Below are 20,261 nucleotides of genomic sequence, written 5' to 3'. Positions count from 1 at the left end.
ACTGCAGTAGCCACCGTTCAACCTGAAGAGAGCAGCACTCAGACGTTTTACACCATATATTGTAGAATTAAAACACTTTATACCCAAATGTCAAAAAAGTTACTCGAATCAATGAACAGCACTAATAAAGCCCCATTCTTACAGATCATTAACTAAAAAAAGTTGGTTTAGGGTTTAGTTACCCTTTAAACATTTGTACAGGTCGTGAAACTCGCAATTGCAAACTGCAAAGTAATCCCTTATACATGTAAAAGGTAAAATAAATAAAAAAAAATTAGCTTGTAAAAACAATGAAAGACATGACAGAGAGACAAAATATTTCTAAATATTTCACTTTATCCTTCAGGTCAAAACAGACATTTTCATGTTTCTCATAGACATTACCATGGTTGCAAATTAATAAAAAAAAATATAAAGCAAACCCAAGATTTTGGCCAAGTTGCAGATGTCTTTCATTGTTCACTGATTTCAGGCATTGGTGAAAAATCTAAATTGTTCATACCATGAATGAAATATTTATTTAAAAAAATAATCAGAATCAGAAAGATATTTATTGCCAAGTAAGTTTTAGAAAAATTAATCATTTTTGGTCTATTATTGGTACATCTCAAATTGTGCATAAATCAAAGAAATGTAAAGAATTGTCACCTTAAGTGAATAAAATAATTCTATATATTTTACATATCTGCTATCGCTTCAGAGTTTCAAAGTAGGCTAATTTAAATGGAATCAGAGTCAAATCTGTTATAACCCCTAATGGCTTTAGAGCAACAACAAAAAATTATATAATTCACATAATAATTATAATCGCTTTAAATGTGAAAAGTAGTTAAAATGCTATCAGTTTCACTCATGGCTGGTCGATATCAAAGCGGCTTGCCGCCAGCCGGCCGCGGTTCATTTAGACGGCGGCAGCCGTCAGAGAGAATGAAGTCGGCGGCCCGGCGGCTGTTCGCCTGCGGCATCTCGCAAGAAATGGGAGTGACGTATTCGGCGGCAAACGTTTAATCATGATTATTTAAAAGATCTAAGGTGAATTGTTGTGTTGTACGGCTATAAAAGACACCCAAAATGATATGCAAACTCACATAGACGCTTTTAACATTAAATAAAGCACAAAAACAGAAGCCTACCTGAGATTAGCATACATTCAGTCTCAGAAATAGGAACCGTTTCTAAAATAGAATCGTTGCGTGTCGCCGTCACGGCTGTAGGACACTGAGTAATAAATGTAGGCACTGACAGTGACAAGAAAGCTTATTCTTTTAATTTGACAATAAGTGTTTGTTCTCAGCTACAATTTGTTTAAGGCCACCAGTTGTAAACTTTTTTATAAATAAATGAAAAGCCTGTTGAAATTAACAACATCTCCCCTCTTGCTGTATCAGAATCTCACATATTTAATTTATGATAGTCAGTGTCACAATAATGTGTCTATTCCTAAAATCAAGCTGCCTCATTCTTTCAGTTTTTTGATTACATGACCTTGAGAATAACTTATTTTTTAAAAACTGTAAATGGTAGATTATAAGACTATATATTTTATGCTGATGTATGGTTTTTCTAAAGTGTTAAAAAAGAAAAAAAGAAAAAAACATTAATAATGTCTACCAAATCTAACCGAAAACCGTGACCACAGAGCCGTGATACAAACTGAACCGAGGATTTTGTGAACCATTCCACCCCTAATGTATATATATATATATATATTAATATATATATATATATATATATATATATATATATATATATATATATATATATATATATATATATATAACATTATTTTAGTGACAGTGTAATGTAATATGGTATTATTGAAAACTGATTCAACAAAGGTTTTTTTTATTTATGTGTATATATTTGTGAACATTTCTGTGCACTTCTGTGATTTAAGCGTGTGAACAGGACTTTTATTTTGAGCTTTCGATATGACGTCATATTTCTGCGCCGTACTCCTGCATCTGTTGTGATTCGGCTGATCAGAGGTTTGTGATTTTTAGCGTTTAAGGTGTTTAAATCGAAATCAACTGTTCAATCTATGTGTTTTACAAGCGATGTATGTAAGTGAATTAATTATTATTAAATGTAACCTCTTAACGTACTGCTTTATCTAACATGAACGTATTTTTTGTTGTTGTTAATAAAGCGCATCCACACATGAGTAATAGAAAAGGTGCGTCTCATTTCGCATCAGTTTATCATAAACGCGAATTCAGTCACTGGCAAGTAATGATGAGAGAAATTGAGCTTTTCGAAACTGCGAGTCAACTTGAGTCAAATGTTTCGCAAGATGATTTCCTTACTAAAATTAACCATTTTTTTCATACAGTAACCATAACTATGAATTTTGGAGTAGGATCATACAAAAATAACCTGGTTTTGCTACTGCAGTTGCAATAAAACCATAAATAGTATACATTCATACTATACTGTAACTACAAAATTAACAAAAAAAAAACAATTTGTGGTTATAGCCTACTAGAGTATGCTTACTGACTCATTTATGCTGTGGGAAAAATAAAGCATGGTTTTATAATGAAAAAAAAAAGGGATTATCATCTTAATTTAATAATAAAAAAAAAACATAAAATGTTTCTATTGTCACTGTTATAAAATCAAACACATTGTGATATTATTGTAAAAATCATTACACAAGTGTAAATTCCATGTAAGTGATCTCTGATTGCTGGATCTCTCAAGATGATGGCACACTTTTAGGTTTGAACGGTCACATCACAGCTTTTTTTCTTTTCTTGTGAATATATTTTATAGTTTATGTAAAACCTTTTCAATGAAAGAAACCTTTTTTTGCTTCAAGTAATGTTTTGAAAGCAGGATTGTTACCGGGACCAGTTTATGTTGAATGTAGCCTACAGAATGTTTGTTTGTTTATTTTGGATCCCCATTAGCTTCAGCATAAGCTAAAAGCTATTCTTCCTGGGGTCCTACAATCTACCATGTGACAATACAATTTATAACATCACATTACACACCCTACACACAAGACATTACATAACATTTGAAAATACATATTATACAATTTACGTCACTGATCACACAAATAATAAATAACTAATAAAAAAAAAAATTAAAAAAAAAATCGCTACTCCAAATGAATCTATATCAAAAGTAAAATAACTAAGAACCCTATAACAATATCTCCTTAAATTAAATGAATATTAACTATTTAATTTCTTTGAAGGTAATATTTCTTGAGTGATGTTTTGAAACCATAAACAGTGTTTTGTTGTTTAATAGTATTTGGGAGAGAGTTCCATTCACACATCGCTCTGTACCTGACTGAACGTTGAATTGATTTGGTTTTCACTATAGGTGAAATAAAACTACCTCCTACTGCATGCCTCGTTGGATAATGATGTAAATCAGTACTAAAAGATAGTTTTGTATATAAAGTAAAAGGTGTTTTGTTTGTTATAACATTATATAAAAATACCATTAGTGAATACACCAATCTATTTTTAACTTTGAACCATGATAGACTTTCATGCATTTTATCAACATTTGATCTAAACCCACATGATAAAGCCACACGTGCAGCTTTATTCTGAATCACTTGCAGTTTTTTTTATATTAGTTGATGAAGTATTGGACCATACCACAGAGCAGTAATCAAGGTGTGAAAAAAACAAAGCAGAAAGTACTTGTTTAACGATCTGTGGTGTAAAATGTTTTGCACACCTTTTAATAACTGATAAAGAGTTGCCCATTTTAGTTAGCAGTTTCTGAACATGTCTGTCCCAACACAATCTATTATCAATCATCACTCCCAAAAGTTTAACCTCTTCTCTTTGCTCAACAGAATTTTGATCTATGCTGAGTTCAAGTTTCGGTTTGGAAAGTAAAGAAAAAGGAGTTCCAACCACTAAACAGGTAGTTTTAGATACATTGAGAATCAGTTTATTACTCCTTATCCAATCCACCACTAACTGTAGCTCTCTTTGTAGTTCTATATTTAAATTACTAATATCAGTTCCTGCTAAATATATGGTGGAATCATCAGCAAACATTGAAATGCTTGCCTTATCTAAAACAGATGGAAGGTCATTGGTAAAGATTGTGTAGAGGAGCGGCCCAAGACAACTTCCTTGAGGCACTCCATGCTCCACAACCCTTACCTTTGAAAAACTTCCATTAAAGTAAACTAATTGTCTTCTATCTGACAAATAACTTTTCATCCATAATAATGCTGTTCGTGAAAAACCATAAGATTCCAGTTTTTTTAACAGTAAGTCGTGGTCAATTATATCAAATGCTGCAGTAAAATCAAGCATTACAACACCTATTATTTTCCTCTCCCCCATATCCTTTAACCAATCATCAACCATCTGAGTCAGGGCAGTGGCTGTTGAATGTTTTCCTCTATATGCATGCTGAAAAGTTGTAATTAAATCATTATTCATAAAATAAGACTGAATCTGTTCATAAACAATTCTTTCCATTATTTTACCGAGAATTGGTAATAAACTTATTGGTCTACTGTTTGACCCAGAGAAAGGCATTTTCTTATTTTTAGGTATTGGCACAACTTTACATATTTTCCATGCTTGCAAACATATATTATCCATAAAACACAAATTAATTATATGAGCAATAATAGGAGCAATGATTGCAACTATTGGCTGAAGCAACTTATATTCAAGGAAGTCAACACCAGGTGGTTTATTTTTACAATTCATCAGAAGTAATTCCACTTTAGAACTACTGACACTCTTGAATTTAAAGCTACATGTTTTATCTTCCATCATATTATTTATCAGTGTATTTGATAAATCTGTCTTATATGACTGTGTAGTATTTTTAAATGTATTTATTTTATTTATGAAATAGTCATTAAGATGATTCGCTATATCACTTGGTTTAGTAAAAAAATCACCATGTTCTAAATAAGCTGGAGTTGATTTATTATTTCCTCTTAATATATTATTCAGTGTATTCCATAATTGTTTACTATCATGTTTTATTTCTATAATTTTCTTAGTATAGTACAATTTCTTTTTCTTCTTATTTACCTTGGTTACAAAATTTCTAAATTTACAATATATTTGCCAGTCCGATTTAAATTTAGATTTAATTGCTGCTTGCTTAGCTAAATCTCGCTCTTTCATAAGATCTTTTAATTCTTGATCCAACCACGGGGTGTTCACATTTCGAACAGTAAACTTTTTTATTGGTGCATGGTTTTCTACAATTGTCATTAAAGTTTGATTAAAAAACTGAAATGCCTTCTCTGGATCCTTTTGTCGAATTACCTCTGACCAGTTTGCATTTCTGACATCATCTTCATATTGTAAATGATTGAATCGTCTAAATGACCTTTTCATTATTACTTTTGGACCCAATTTAGGAACTTTTGTTTTCCTTACAAGTGCAATAAGATTGTGGTCACTAAAACCAACTGGCACTGATAAGCAATTTGAACAAACTTGTAGTCTATTTATAAACATGTGGTCGATACAGGAAGCTGATCGAGTGCCATCTCTTTTAATACATATTCTAGTCGGTTTATTAATTACCTGTGATAATCCACATGCTATTGCTGTGCTCATTAATTTAATTTTCCGAGGACAGTCAGCAGAATTCCAGTCTATGTTGAAATCACCCATTAAGTAAGTTTCCAAATTCAAACTGCTAATATGATCTAACATATCACATATTTTGTCCAAATATTCACTATTAGCATTTGGAGGTCTGTAACAGCACCCTATGAGCATTGGCTTAAGATGTTTCAGACTAACTTTTAACCAAATTACTTCAATACCAGAATACATTAAATCTGGCATCACTTGGACAGGTATATGATGTTGAATATAAATAGCAACTCCTCCTCCATATGTATTCCTATCATTCCTAAAAATGCTATATCCATTAATCATTAAAGTTGCATCATTGAATGTAGAGTCTACATGAGTTTCAGACACTGCCAATATGTGCAAATTATTTGGTTGCATTATATCTGTTAATTCACTCAATTTATTTCTGAGACTACATATATTAATATGGGCAATTTTAAGACCTTTCTTTGGTAGTTTATGTAACATATTCAAAATCATATTTCTTCGGATTCATATTGTTAGATTCTATATCGTAGCAAAACAATTTACAAAAAACAACTAAATTAAACCACATATATACATTCAGACACATAAATTCAGACAACCAATTTTGTATTGCCACTCTAATTCTCAAGGTTGCAAATAAGTGAGCTGAACTCCTCTTGACTTCCATTTCCATAACATAATTATCAGCCTAATTCATATATACAAATGTGTAATTTCTTACTAAATTCTAAAATATTTTATCTGACACTTAATGCTAACAAATTAGGCAACACATTCACAGTCCTTATTGAAAGTACACAGCTGTATTTTAGTTTCCATTGTCTTTCTATTTAATAATTTGTTTTCCTCGAATTCCTGAATTTAGCCATTCAATAATAAATAAATCAAAAATATGTAATGTTATGGAATCAAATAATTATATCCAAGTTCATGTCCATATATCAATTCCCCATTCCTCGAAATGTATATCAGGCAGTTCTCAATTCAGTTCAATTCATCATACCTGCATCAGATGCACTAATTTCTGGTACGAAGTCCAATCAGTAGATTACTCCAGACAGCGTCGGTCCAATCACTTGATTATAGTAGATGTCTCCCGATTTTTGATCTTGGAAGTATTTTGTGTCTCCATTAAATGTTATAATCAGTGTCGCCGGATAAATCAAACCATGTTTTATTCCTGCTTGATGTAGTTTCATTCTCAGATCTTTAAACTTTGCTCTTCTCTTGGACACGTCTGCTGTTAAATCCGGAAAGATTTTGACATTCATCCCTTTGAAATGTAGGACTTTTTCTTGCTTTGCTATTTGTAAAATAGCCTCTTTCGCCGCATACCTCTGCATCCTGACGATCATCGGTCTCGTACCATGTTTTGTAACAGGCCCCACTCTGTGCGCAATTTCCACTTCAGGTTTACAAAGCAGTTTATCTTTAAATACATCATTGAAGAGGGACTCCATGAATTCTGTGGGTTTTCCTTTTTCCATATCCTTGTCGAGGCCAAATACTCGGAGGTTAAATCTTCGGCTGTGACTCTCCAACTTTTCAGTTTTGTCTCTCAGTTCTTTGTTTTCTTTCTGGAGAGCTTTACACACACGCTCCGCTTCATTCATTTTGTCGTGCATGCCGGACAAACCCGACTCCACATCAACAAGTTTATCTTTGCAATCCTTCAGTCCAAGTTTTAGTACATCAAACTGAGGTTGTAATTTATTCATTGCCTCGTTTATTTCTTCCTTTATTATTGCACGGATCAAAGCAGCTAACTCAGCTTTATTTACCTGCGCAGCGTCGCTTTCCATTTCACTCTCAGCTGATCCTCTCCCAGCTGGAACAGGTGAGGTAACAATAGGGTTAAAGATAACCTGCGGTGCTTTTTTCCTCAGCATCCAGTGATCCTTTTCCTCGTCTTTACTGGACTGATTTTCCTTTACATCAATAAAGAGAAAACTTTGGAATCTTTAATTATTTTAGGAGTTCAGCGTCCTTGGTGTTCCACACTCTCACTCTCTGCAACCGGACATGACGTCTGCAACCGGACAATAATGTGAACATCTGCTTGTGTTGGGCATGTTTACATTTTTAGGGTTGTAGGCATTGTTACTTTGCACTTCATGTTTATTTGTTTTGCTGGTCAAAAACAAGCAACATGTTAAATGTAGTGTTCATACATGTTTTTTTTTTTTAAAGGCCTAATAATGTCTGTAGATGATTTGTACAATGCTTATTTACAAACATAAAATAGCAACTTTTCCAATTGAAATCCATTTTTAACTTTAAACTCCACTACTTCTATTTTTTTTTTTTTTGTAGTACATTGTTTTGAATCATTTTGTAGCGTGAGAAAATGTTATTACACATACTAGTTTATACTCTCTTTCAGATGCTGTAATAAAGTCTGTATCATAGAAGAGTAACTTGTCATTCTGTTTTTTATTTTGTAGATGTTTGTTGAATAACTGTTCAAATGTAATACAAAGTACTTTAAAACCATAGTTCAACTTTTGTAATACAACCATAGTTAATTTGTGGTACATGAACCATGGGGCAAATTCCAACCGAAGGGCAGAGCACTTGTATGGGATTAATATCCCGTCTAAAGTATTGCAGCCACGGATCAAAAAATAATAAGCGTGAATCAAAAAATTTAAAACACATGTAAAAATATATTGTACAAACTGAAAAAAATAATGCAAAATGATCAGAATAGAAAACAACGTGGTCATGGATCAAAATATAATAAGCATGAATCAAGAAATAACAAGCATGAATAAAAACTTTAAACGCATTAAAAGTTATTTTGCACAAAACTTGGTCATGCTTTCTTAAAAAGTATGTTTTCCTTGGTTTTATTACTTTGTGCTCTCTTACATTTTCTGCTCATATTTTACTCTTTTGTACGCTTGTGCTGTTTTTCTGTTTGTTCTGCGCTTGCTTTCACAAATGTTGCAGTTCGAGTTTCATGTAAATTAGGGCGGGTTTAAGCGTCACCATTGGTCCACTAGTTCTAGATTGACAGCTCCTCCTCTAGCCAATCAATCGAAGAGGGGAGTTGATGTCACACCAATGCGACTCCTGGCTACTGATGCTTACTTATACAGGGGAAGACGACAGTTTAATTTAACTTTACAAAGACTTTCAAGCAGTAAAGCTATCTGAACTCTGGACATAAATAATTAAATTAATCTTTTTTGAGATACATGAGAATGTTAATGTGCACACTGGTAATTGGTGTTAAACAATATTGCTTGGCTCATGATGTCAATATGCTAAGGCTGCTGTAAGTGAAACATCCTGCAGTTATGAAACGCTACAATTCTTTGCAAAAACTAAGTTAAAAACGGCCATTGTCTGAAGACTTTAGGACTTTGACCTGTCACCGCTACGCATTGCCTACCTTTTTTATTTACCTCGCCAAATTTGACAAAAGATTATTGAAAGGATTGTGTTACAGAGAAGATACAGAAACCAGTTGGATTTAATATACAGTGATTTATTACATACTTATTGTGTTTATTTACATAGCTACATAATTGCATATTACTTTAGGATTAATGTTTTAAATATAGCTTCAAATTTGAATACAGCAACATCTCCATCAGGGATAGGTAAAGTTGTTTCTGGAGTGCCGCTGTCCTGCAGAGTTTAGCGTCAACTCCGATAAAAACTTCACCTGTCTGTAGTATTAATTATCCTAAAGACGATGATTAGCTGGTTCAGGTGTGTTTGATTAGGGTTGGAGGAGCTAAACTCTGCACCCAGGACTGACATTGCCCATCCTTGTCATTGATTAAATATGAAAGTAAAACGGCCAGTGGGTGGTGGCAAGTTACTGTTTTTACGAGCAAGTTATTCGTTCAAACTTCTCATTCAAATTGGCAATGAAACACTGTTGTGTTGCTCGGAGAAGATCGACACTTGCGGTGCCAGGTCCAGAGGTAAGTGCATTAGAGGTGAATGATGGATCATCACCCCCAATTTCCACCAGATGCGTAACGGCTGCGGAACAGCTCCGCTGCGTGACAGCTCCGTGTTCCGTCGTCCGTCAATACCCACCAGGTCCGGATTTGTTGCGGAACGGCTGCGTCCATGACTGACAGCTGAAGTCACGAGGACCCACGAGATCTCGCTAATTCACGTATGATCGCGCGATATATAGTTTCTATAAACAGAACGTTATGAGGAATGGCATATTATGACGTTTTCAAGGTGTAGTGTAGGGAAATATGATCCGCCATGATCATGGTGTATTTTACTTAGAAAATTAACCGGATCTTTTATTTTGTTTTGGTTTGTTCTGTTTTTTTGCTCGACTTCCTGTCCTGCGCATTCTGCCCTGTAGTGCTGCGTAGCTCTCCGGCATCCGGCAAAAATAGAAGCTCTGCGTATCTGCTCCGGAGGGCTGCGGATCGCCGGAGTCGGAACGCAGCTGTACCTCATTCCGTGGAAATACACTCATTGACTTTAATGGAAACCTATTGACTCCGCCGCCGTGCCGGAGCCTTAACGCAGCCGGTGGAAATTTGGGGTCAGACAGGCACAACTGTGACAGGTCGTCGTTAGGATGAGGAATTTAACGATAACATACAGTGAGGAAAATAAGTATTTGAACAACCCTGCTATTTTGCAAGTTCTCCCACTTAGAAATCATGGAGGGGTCTGAAATTGTCATCGTAGGTGCATGTCCACTGTGAGAGACATAATCTAAAAAAAAAAATCCAGAAATCACAATATATGATTTTTTAACTATTTATTTGTATGATACAGCTGCAAATAAGTATTTGAACACCTGAGAAAATCAATGTAAATATTTGGTACAGTAGCCTTTGTTTGCAATTACAGAGGTCAAACGTTTCCTGTAGTTTTTCACCAGGTTTGCACACACTGCAGGAGGGATTTTGGCCCACTCCTCCACACAGATCTTCTCTAGATCAGTCAGGTTTCTGGGCTGTCGCTGAGAAACACGGAGTTTGAGCTCCCTCCAAAGATTCTCTATTGGGTTTAGGTCTGGAGACTGGCTAGGCCACGCCAGAACCTTGATATGCTTCTTACAGAGCCACTCCTTGGTTATCCTGGCTGTGTGCTTCGGGTCATTGTCATGTTGGAAGACCCAGCCTCGACCCATCTTCAATGCTCTAACTGAGGGAAGGAGGTTGTTCCCCAAAATCTCGCAATACATGGCCCCGGTCATCCTCTCCTTAATACAGTGCAGTCGCCCTGTCCCATGTGCAGAAAAACACCCCCAAAGCATGATGCTACCACCCCCATGCTTCACAGTAGGGATGGTGTTCTTGGGATGGTACTCATCATTCTTCTTCCTCCAAACACGTTTAGTGGAATTATGACCAAAAAGTTCTATTTTGGTCTCATCTGACCACATGACTTTCTCTCATGACTCCTCTGGATCATCCAAATGGTCATTGGCAAACTTAAGACGGGCCTTGACGTGCTGGTTTAAGCAGGGGAACCTTCCGTGCCATGCATGATTTCAAACCATGACGTCTTAGTGTATTACCAACAGTAACCTTGGAAACGGTCCCAGCTCTTTTCAGGTCATTGACCAGCTCCTCCCGTGTAGTTCTGGGCTGATTTCTCACCTTTCTTAGGATCATTGAGACCCCACGAGGTGAGATCTTGCATGTCTCCCCCAGTCCGAGGAAAATTGACAGTCATGTTTAGCTTCTTCCATTTTCTAATGATTGCTCCAACAGTGGACCTTTTTTCACCAAGCTGCTTGGCAATTTCCCCGTTGCCCTTTCCAGCCTTGTGGAGGTGTACAATTTTGTCTCTAGTGTCTTTGGACAGCTCTTTGGTCTTGGCCATGTTAGTAGTTGGATTCTTACTGATTGTATGGGGTGGACAGGTGTCTTTATGCAGCTAACGACCTCAAACAGGTGCATCTAATTTAGGATAATAAATGGAGTGGAGGTGGACATTTTAAAGGCAGACTAACAGGTCTTTGAGGGTCAGAATTCTAGCTGATAGGTGTTCAAATACTTATTTGCAGCTGTATCATACAAATAAATAGTTAAAAAATCATATATTGTGATTTCTGGATTTTTTTTTTTTAGATTATGTCTCTCACAGTGGACATGCACCTACGATGACAGTTTCAGACCCCTCCATGATTTCCAAGTGGGAGAACTTGCAAAATAGCAGGGTGTTCAAATTCTTTTTTTCCTCACTGTATTGCCAGGTAGACGTATATACCGGCAACAGGTTGAGTTGCAGGCACACATGCAGTTTAAAGGTGTCCTGCCACAGACAGATTTTTGCCAACTGAGTTGATGGTCGTCTTCCCCTGTATAAGTAAGCATCAGTAGCCATGAGTCGCACTGGTGTGACGTCAACTCCCCTCTTCGATTGATTGGCTAGAGGAGGAGCTGTCAATCTAGAACTAGTGGACCAATGGTGACGCTTAAGCCCGCCCTAATTTACATGAAACTTGAACTGCAACATTTGTGAAAGCAAGCGCAGAACATAGAAAGAAGAGTGTAGAGAAAAACAGCACAAGCGTACAAAAGAGTAAAATATGAGCAGAAAATGCAAGAGAGCACAAAGTACAGAGTAATAAAACCAAGGAAAACATACTTTTTAAGAAAGCATGACCATAAGTTTTGTGCTAAATAACTTTTAATGTGTTTAAAGTTTTTATTCATGCTTATTTCTTGATTCACGCTTATTATATTTTGATCCGTTTGCTATTCTGATCATTTTGCATTATTTTTTTTTTTCAGTTTGTGCAATATATTTTTACATGTGTTTTTAAATTTTTGATTCACGCTTATTATTTTTTGATCCGTGGCTGCAATACTTTAGACGGGATATTGATCCCATACACTTGAAGTGGGGACCTTGTGCGTAATAATGAAGCTGTTTTGAACTCACTAAGCGAAGGGAGCAAAGAAAGACCACGTCATTTCCTCATTAGGTTCACATGTAATGTTACCACCTTCCACGACAAAGCTAGGCAACGACAACAGGAATATCTTTTTCCACCCTTGGTCACATGACCATAAACGATTAAATTACTTAATTACTTACTTGAAGTGATATCGCATGTTCGCTTCGCTAACGGACTTGTGGAAGGGCCCTTCATGAATGGATTATGTTGTTCACTTTCGTTTGGAACTTGGGAACCTACAAATGGTGTCCCCTTTCCAAAAGTGCCCTTCAAGGGTGCAAAAACGTTGTTTGGAATTCAGCCATGGTATTTAAAGCCACGTAATTTCACTGTTTTACTACAATATTACTATAGTAGAACCATGGTGTCAAAAACACAAACCCACTGTAAATGTTTTCATGAGAGTATAATCTAGTATATAGGCTAATATACACATTTTTAAATACCAAATATAAATCATAACTATCAAGTTTCTGTATATTTTGTATTCATTATTAAGTTGTAGCACTAGTAATTTTATTTTTGTTTCTGTTAACCATTCTCATCTTAAAACAGGACAGATTGTCCAGACACAGAAAAAACTCCTGGTGAAGCGACTGAGATCCACGTGACACAATTATAAAGATGGCATTTATTAAAGAGGAGAGTGAAGACATGAAGATTGAAGAAGCATTCAGTGTGAAACAAGAAGAAAATGAGGAACAAACAGGTTGGTTTCATTCTCAAAGCTCGCATTAGATGCTACAGATAATATTTATTGAAGAATGTCATATGAGTATCCTAATTTATTTTGACATGGAGCAGGTCCCTCATATGGGCAGACATGTTGAGATCACATGATACTAAAAGACAAATAACCTACTAATGCTGCCTTCAAGAGCAACTGAGAAGATCCTACTTCCATGCTGCATTTGTGTGTGATGCAAATAACGATATTCATAGCCTCAAATTCAGAAGGTCAAAAACACTTGTTCCCATTGTCATTCCAAATACGATTATTTGTATGTGATTGGAATCTGATCTAAATGATTAACTGTCCATACTGAGTATCGCAACTGTTCATATCCGAATTTGTGTCTGATTTGAGCAAAGATCTTTTACAGTCAAGGTTGGTAATTGTTTTTCTTATCCAGCACCTATATCACTAGTGGGGTTCCACAAGGGTCCATTTTGGTTATATATGCTCCCCTTGGGAATGATAAAAAAAGGTACTTCTTACCATCTATAAGTGGATGACACACAGATCTATTTGCCTTTAAGACGTAATTGTAATGTTTCCTGTGCAACACTCTGTAGGTGTCTGGATGAAGTGAAAACTAGTGACTAGGTCCGGGACCTGCCAGACCCATGTTGCACCTCTAGCTAGTGCAAAATGCCGCTCGTGAAGACGGATCGTGTTACCCCACTTCTATCCTCATTAAGCTACAGGTGCATTACAGGATCCAATACAAGGTCTTGACAAATGTTTTTAAGGCATTGCATTGAATGCATTGAGCTTATTAATCCATATCATTCAAATCTAATGGTGAGATCCTCAAATAAATTATTATTATTAATGATCCCAAGAGTGTATCTTAAATTCAAGGGTGACCGCGCTTTTGCTGTCGCTGGCCCAAGATTATGGAACAACCTTCGGAAAGGTTTCGAGGTTAGAACATCCTTTACGCCAAAGGGTTAGTTCACCCAAAGATGAAATTTACCCCATGATTTACTCACCCTCAAGTCATCCTAGGTGTAGTATATGACATTCTTCTTTCAGACGAACACAATTGGAGTTATATTAAAAAATGTCCCAGCTCCAAGCTAGTTCAAGCAAGTTCCAAGCTTTATAATGGCAGTGAATGACTGTTGATGTTTTGAAGTCTGGGGCATTTTTTTTCTATAACTCCATTAGTATTAGTCTGAAAGAAGAATGTCATTTACACCTAGGATGACTTGATGGTGAGTAAATCATGGGGTAATTTTCATGTTTGGGTGAACTAACCCTTTAAAAGTCAAACTTGTTGTTACAACATCCCTTACGCTAAGTTCCTTGAAGTGCCGCTTAAAGTCATACCTTTTTTCTCTTGCATTTGAACCTTTTAATGGATGTTTATCATTTGTTGATGTTGTTGTTTTTATTTTATTTTCATTATTGCTTTATGTACTTGGAATGTACAGCACTTTGGAGTTACTGTAAAGTGCTCTATAAATAAAATACAATAGAATGTGTGTCCTGTGGCACTCTTTTGTTTTCTGTAATATCTGCATTGGTTTCTATGGGAATGATGTTGCATTGGTAGGTATATGCCCAAAACAACAACAGCAACATGGAGGGGTTTGCAATAGAGATGTTTCGTCTTATATATACAACATGAAAGTAGCTGCCTTTCCATTACCCTTCAAATTGAGCTTTTTGCAAATTGAAAATACTTCCGGTAATAGTTTTTTACGCTCGCATGAGTTGGTTTTTCAGGCAATTCGAAAAAGGAATATTTCGCAAAACTGCAATGGAAACAGTTTTTTCGCATTTACAGGTCACCTGGCGTACGTGAAAGTCAATCATTCTTTAAAGAAGGCGCAGTATGTTTGGACAAAGGACGAGACAGAGTTCTTTTAAAACTTTTTTATAAACTTTTTAATTAAAGAACTAGATGTACCGCATCGCGGTACAAAATATGACCGCCGCTCAGGCCTGCACTGGCTTTCCACAAAAATAAATGACGTGGAGTAATTTGGCTGTATTGCGTGTTTATGTATATACCTAAAAAAAGTAATAGTATGTGCATGTGTGTGTGTGTGTGTGTGTGTGAGAATGTGTTTGTGTATGTGTGTGTGTGTCTGTGCGTGTATGTATGTGTGCGTACATGTGTGCGCGTGTGTGTTTGTGTGTGTGTTAGTGATGCGCGGGTCGGCTTTTTTTCCAACCCGCGGGTCCCGCTTTTATGAAATTATTTGGCCCGCCCCGCACCACTGTATCTATTTTTACAACCCGCCCCGCCCCGCACCCGCGACCATTAAATAGACATATTAGGCATTGTAATGTAAATGAAAACAGCCTTTATTTCAGCCTGAAAGTGCTTGGAAACATCGCCAACTGGCAATAACAGACGATTCTGAATATGAACCATAAATCAGGTCATATTAATAAGATAATGATTTAAACATTTTCAATATTTACAAAGCAGCGTTTGTATTCATCTAATTCATCATTCACCTTTTTTTCTTTTAATTATGTAAAATCCCGACCTCAATTTCTCCCGCACCTCATCTTCCATCTTCACTTTTATTTCTCCGTCTTTGTTGTTGTGGCTGGCGGCGGGAGCTGCTTGGCGCGAGCTGCTTTGCGCGAGCTGTGTCACGTGACGCCAAAGGTTTGGGGAAATCACGCAAGTTGTATTGCTACGGCGTTATCAAAGAACCTACTAAAAAATATGATTAGATTGATATTCCCAAATATTTAATATGGGCTGGACATTGCATGCAACATATATGGATTTTTATTTTATTTTGTTTTTAATGACCCGCCCCAACCCGCCCCGCAAATAAAGTGACAATTTCTTTACCCGCCCCAACCCGACCCGCGGGCTACCCGCGGGGCCCGCGGGTTATGATACGACCCGCGCATCACTAGTGTGTGTGTCTGTGCATGTGGATTTGTATGTGTGTGTATGGGTGTGTGTCTGTGCGTGTGGATGTCAGTGTGTGTGCATGCTTGCGTTTGTTTGTATTCCTGCATGTGTGTGTGTCACAGTATCATCCTAAACCAGCAACCCTTCGCTCAACAGCACCATCTACAGGCCGATGAGTGTATAGTCACTAAATGTGCACATAAATGAATTTATTTTATACCCCCCCATGGATGAAATTCTACAAAACTTAGCAGAGGATACCCCCAGAGGATGTCAAGTTAATCATACACATGAAATATGGTGCATTATGGGCTAGGTTGATGTGGGCCCTTAAGAGCAACATACCATAAAAATTTCTTCATCCTCGGTGCCACGGTTCAGGTAGTTATTTAGGAAAAACTGCATTTTTTTGGTTTTGGGGGGGGGGGCCAGTGGGGCGGGGGGGGCCAGTGGGGCGGGGGGGGAGTGGCCCCCGGGGACCAAACGAAATTTTTCTGTAGAAGTCTAGTGGGGCTACATGCCCACCAAATTTCATGTTCCCCGGTGCTTCGGTGTCCCTGGTATCGTTGACGAAAAATTTACGGGGGCCCCAGCGCGGGGGGGGGGGGAGTGGCCCCCGGGGACCAAACGAAATTTTTCCGTAAAAGTCTAGTAGACCAACATACCATAAAAATTTCTTCATCCTCGGTGCCACGGTTCAGGTAGTTATTTAGGAAAAACTGCATTTTTTTTGGGTTTGGGGGGGCCCAGCGCGGGGGGGGAGTGGCCCCCAGGGACCAAACGAAATTTTTCCGTAGAAGTCTAGTGGGGCTACATGCCCACCAAATCTCATGTTCCCCGGTGCTTCGGTGTCCCTGGTATCGTTGACGAAAAATTTACGGGGGCCCCAGCGCGGGGGGGGGGAGTGGCCCCCGGGGACCAAACGAAATTTTTCCGTAAAAGTCTAGTAGACCAACATACCATAAAAATTTATTCATCCTCGGTGCCACGGTTCAGGTAGTTATTTAGGAAAAACTGCATTTTTTGGGTTTGGGGGGCCCAGCGCGGGGGGGGGGGGGGGGGGGAGTGAATCGTCAGAGGAAGATGAAGAGTTCTTGGGATTTTAATCCACACTTTCTATCCTACAACCTTGGGTTGCTTTCTGTGGCGATAAGGAAAAAACGTAAGTTGCGTGACTGGAAGGAGGAGGGAAATCAATTATCCGGAAGTGAGGAAATGAGTATATAAGGTGGAGTTGTAAGAGAGAAAAAAGAGAGAAAAAAGGAACGGGTTACCTGAGACGAATCCACAGTCAGTGAGATGCGAGACGCTGTGTTTGGGCTGTGCGTGGATCTAGAGTGAGCGGGAGTTGCCTAGCGATTGGCACTGAGAGTGCGCTGCACCTCTGGACACCGGCTGCACAGCGAAGCTTGTCTTTGAGGCTGACGAGTGAGCAAGTTCTCCAGGTTATTCCCTGTTTTACCCTCACTTCGAAAAGTTTCCTTCCTGCCATTATCGGCCAACGCTCTTTCACACACACACATGCCTGCACGCACACGCATGCACCACCGGCTTCAAGCAAACCAAACATTCACGCAACCACTTTCGCCACGTATTTCGTATCTGTGTAATACAGTGAAGTGTTTCGTTATGTTTAAACGGTTGATTTCATTGTCAGTTTGATTTATTTATTTTTTTTTTTTTTCTCCAATACAAAAACCAGTGGTGTAAATACTGTAGGATTTTGAACTTGAACCAAAGTTATTTGGTGTGTATTTAGTTTGTTTTGATTCTTTGCTTATGGTGAAACTGAGATTTTTGTCTGATTTCTTTGAAAATTATGAAAATATAACTGTGAAACTGAACTTTCTTTGTGTGATCTCTGATTCATGTTTATTCGTAACTGGTGGCTTAAAGAGCTATTCTGAGGAAAAACATTTGACAAGATTAAGCTTGTCTGGCGCCCGAATTAATTGTTTTTTTATACATACATCTTTCATTTGTTGATTTACATTTCGTTTGGGCCTGCCACCGTTACAATGCAACTCCACCCCGTCTCCTCCCTGAAATAACCATACTGTATATGGAGCTTACAACGCCCAGTTTAACCATGTACAACGTAATCTTCATATAATTTCCATGCATATTCCCATCCACGTGATACCATGTTTAACACAAGACATTATGAAAATATGAGATACGGACTATGTGCCGTCACATTACATTCCTAAAAGTCATTCAGTAACCTTGCCATGTTGTTTTAGAATAAATAAATCAACATTGTATAAAATACAAATTACATAGAAAGGTTTCAGTGTAGAGTTATTCTCAATCTATTCCACTGGTCAAATCGTATTTATTTAGTATTTAATTACTTTAAACAAATCAAATGTATGCAATTTTGCCTATAATTTTATGATGTTTAGCCTATATATTTTTAAAGGGTAACTAAACCCCTGGTCAGAGCCTGACTCCACCCACTGGCAATATTTGAAAAATGCTAGAAAAGTGGGCAGACCCCAGCGGAGATAGGGGGGACGAACCGTGAGCGGGGGGGCGTGCACCTGAGACCTGCTGTCAGACTCTCTAAAATGGAGAGTTTGCTCACAGGGTCGCAAGACGACGTAAAGTACATGCATCTGTTGAGTTTTATCGAGTTGATGTCAATAGCGCACGCTCTCTAGGCATTTTCATATTTTGCCGCTATGTGAAAAAATCCAGAAAAATGCGCCGACGCGTTTGTCGACCCCAGAGGATTAACTTTAGCCTAACCATAAATTGTGATTAAAATATATATGATCACTCACATCAAGACGCCGCTGCGGTGGTGGAGTCCATGCAGGAGTGCTAGCAGCGTTTTGCACTGCGTCGCTTTTCAGCACGAGCTGTGTGGAGAAGCCCATTTCCACCTCTATTGCGTTGGAGAAGCAATCCCGCGTGAAATGCAGGTTTCACACTCACGGTCTTCCAGGCCAAGTGCATGCAAACACTGGCGCCTAATTTCCAAGTCTGCTGGAAAGCTATGCAGTCCAGCAGTCCTGTTGCAACCAGCAACACTACACCTAAGTACCCTCCTGCCCACTGTACAATACAGATAAATCTACGCTAGCTCGTACCAAGGGCGTGGTGAGCTCGTACGAGCGGCGTGGTGAGCTGGAACCTGCTTACGTCACCTGCCACCGCTTACGTCACTTGCCACCGCAACATCCAATAGGAAAATTCAACTGCAGTAGCCACCGTTCAACCTTAAGAGGGCAGCACTCAGACGTTTTTACACCATATATTGTAAAATTAAAACACTTTATACCCAAATGTCAAAAAAGTTACTCGAATCAATGAACAGCACTAATAAAGCCCCATTCTTACAGATCATTAACTAAAAAAAGTTGGTTTAGGGTTTAGTTACCCTTTAATGGAAACAGATAGGCCTTGTTTGCAGTGTAAATAATAGTCACAGCACATCACTGACAAAACTTTTTAAAAATAATGTGCATATCTTACCGTTTCCTACTGTCTGTCTGTGCACAACTACTGCGTCATCGGACCAATTCAAACCGGCCAATGTCCACTACAAATAGCCTATTTCTATTTAAATTCATATGAAAATGTTGTCCTTTCTGAATAATGATTTCATGAAATTTCAGTGCTTAACTCCATTAATGAGAGTGACATATTTAATCTAAATGTGTATATCAATCAAATGTAAAACAGTTTAAATCATTGTTTACTTTGCTCACTTCAGTGAAATAGTGTGTGCGCATGGTCTAGACTAGAGTGTCCGTACGGCGTGCACATATTTACAGCTAGTTTATTTACTTTTTTATAAATCCCGATATGTGCATGGAAAATTGCGTACACACATTTCAATGGCTTTTTTTTTGCATACCCAACGTTTATACATCAGGCCCCTGGTGTAAATGGGAATGTGTCTCCCTCGCCGTGTGATCCTATCGATAAAAACGCATCTTAATACCAGGTGTAAACAGGGCCTGAGATGCACTCAGAGATTTTGTTTGGATTTATTTGTCTCTATGTTAATTATTCTCATTTTAAACAGGACAAAACACAGAAAAACTCCTGGTGAAGCGGCTGAGATCCACGTGACACACTATTATAAAGATGGCATTTATTAAAGAGGAGAGTGAAGACACGAAGATTGAAGAAACATTCAGTGTGAAACAAGAA

The 20,261-nt window shown here is 37.7% G+C and overlaps 1 protein-coding gene and 1 long non-coding RNA gene across 3 annotated transcripts in view; one reads left to right on the top strand and one right to left on the bottom strand.

The window, feature by feature from the left end:
- The window catches only part of LOC308689724 (uncharacterized protein), a 461,468-nt gene that overhangs the window by 359,125 nt on the left and 82,082 nt on the right, over positions 1-20,261 (bottom strand). The window lies entirely within an intron of this gene.
- On the top strand, positions 1,953-14,860 carry LOC308690194. Its single transcript, XR_014030127.1, has 4 exons — positions 1,953-1,988; positions 3,824-3,894; positions 13,042-13,195; positions 13,783-14,860. It is a non-coding gene; the product is annotated as an uncharacterized lncRNA (long non-coding RNA).

The sequence above is a fragment of the Scardinius erythrophthalmus genome (assembly GCF_964197995.2).
Source record: "Scardinius erythrophthalmus genome assembly, chromosome: 4".
NCBI lineage: Eukaryota > Metazoa > Chordata > Actinopteri > Cypriniformes > Leuciscidae > Scardinius > Scardinius erythrophthalmus.
Note: the sequence above shows the minus strand (reverse complement) of the source record. Positions and strands in the feature narration are given on the sequence as shown.